General features: G+C 33.5%; 1 protein-coding gene across 3 annotated transcripts in view; it reads left to right on the top strand.

Annotated features, from left to right (window-relative positions):
* Nucleotides 1-321, top strand: part of LOC147017213 (zinc finger transcription factor Trps1-like) — a 114989-nt gene extending 114668 nt beyond the window's left edge. For all 3 annotated transcript variants that reach the window (XM_085846661.1, XM_085846663.1, XM_085846662.1), the window contains exon 7: nt 1-321. This exon is cut by the window's left edge and continues 1299 nt beyond it. The gene's annotated coding sequence lies outside the window, so the exon portion shown is untranslated.
* The last annotated feature ends 1691 nt before the right edge of the window (nt 322-2012 follow it).

Here is a 2012-nt window from a genome sequence, read left to right as displayed (position 1 = left end):
GTGTGGTGATATGGAACGCACTAATGTTCAGTTTTTTTTCCATGTTGGAGAACGTTTTCTTGAATTACTTTTAAAAGAATGTAGCTATTCTTATTATTTGTTCAATTACACCTGTTTGTGGCCAAATGGGTTTATTGTTTTCTTATTTTTTTTTAATTAAAAAAATTTGGACATTGAGAAATGCCACGTAGAGTTTACAATGTATAATATTATTAATACTGTCATATCAACAATCACAATCGCCTTTCACACACACGCACACACACACACACACACACACACACACACACACACACACACACACACACACACACACACACACACACACACACACACACACACACACACACACATATATATATATATAGATATATATGTTTATAGTACTGTGCAAAAGTCGTCAGCGATCTTGGAAAGAAACGTTTTTCTTGACATATTGGCATATTTTGAGATGTAAAACCTATTATAGTGATAATGTTTTCTTAAAGAAACAAAAATAAATTGTATTTTACAATATTAATGCATGAAATTTCAATGTTTTGTGAGACCATCTTTTTCACGTAAATCAGCAGATATCCGTTTCAGAATGCTTTGCTGTTAATTTTGAAGATTGGGAGGTTGTTCCATGCGTTCTGCAATGTTTCCCGCTCTTATTTTGATTTTTTTTCTTTCTTTCTTCCTGTCCAATATAATTCCAGACAGCTTACATGGTGTTAAGATCAGGACTTTGATGGGGCTATTCTGTCCCAATAATTAGCAACCCAACTCTGATATTCTCAGGCATGTTTGAGTGTCGAGGCTTTGTTACCTTTAAGTAGAAAGGGCTTTTTGACAGCAACTCGAGCATGAAGCCCACTTTTGATAAGTGACCTTCTGATAGTATATGAGTCCACTTGAACCCCTGATGTTTGTGACAGTTCTTGTGGAAGTTCAGCACTTGATGTTTTCGAAAATGTTCTAAAGGAACTTATTTTAAGTATTGCTCATCTCTTTTGCTAAGTTCATTTGGCCTTTCAAAACAGTCTTTAACTTCTCTGATCTCATTATATGCTTCACTGTATTGTTGCTTGAATGCCACATCTGGAAATACTTGTTTTGCAGGATATTTGTCTTTGGGATTTGCCTTCTTGGTGTAAAAGTATTATTTTGAGTTTCATTGAATTTGATATCCTGTATTGGGAATGGTGTGGGTTTATATTACCTACAAGAGAAAAATTACAGATTCGTCAAAAATGTTGTCGCCTTAGACTTCTGCACAGTACTATATATATATATATATATATATATATATATATATATATATATATATATATATATATATATATATATATATATATATATACATTTATATATATATATATATATATATATATATATATATATCTCTTGGGTTTGGTTCTCCACCTTGTTATTTTCATCGGCTCAATCTGAGCTCTTCCCTTAACCCTCGAATGGGGGTCTTTTGCTGTCGCTGCTTCTTTGCAAAGGCCACCTGTTGCCTTGGATGCCCAATTGACTTGGGATTCTTGGAGGAGTTTGTATTTGTATATTTGAAAGTGCAATTGTTCCTGGATTTTGGAAGTAAGAAATGGTAAGCAAACGTGTGTTCACTGGATGCAGAGAATCACCGTCATTGACAAAGCCAATCGAACACTATTTTTCAGTCCAGTAATGAAGGAAAGAGTAACGCTATGCAGTTCTGTACTAGATTATGTAAATGAGACCAGATTGTTTCAGCAACAAAACAAAAAAAACAACAAAACTATTATTTGTTTATTCTTGATGCATGTAACATGAGCTGAAACAAACAAGACAATTTATTTATGCAGTCTAACTGTTAGCCATGCTGACCTTGTCTTTTATAGAGAATGGAAAATATATTCTTTCAACTTGAAATCTAGCTGGGCTACAGTATAATCTACTTTTTATAATCCACGTCCGTTACAAAAAAATGGCTTGCTGTAAAGGGATACCTGAGTTTTATACCGAGATATTGTATTTTAGACATTCGA

This window comes from Eptatretus burgeri, chromosome 11 (genome assembly GCF_056783735.1).
Source record: "Eptatretus burgeri isolate ZD-2024b chromosome 11, Ebu_testis_v1, whole genome shotgun sequence".
Taxonomy (NCBI): domain Eukaryota; kingdom Metazoa; phylum Chordata; class Myxini; order Myxiniformes; family Myxinidae; genus Eptatretus; species Eptatretus burgeri.
Note: the sequence above shows the minus strand (reverse complement) of the source record. Positions and strands in the feature narration are given on the sequence as shown.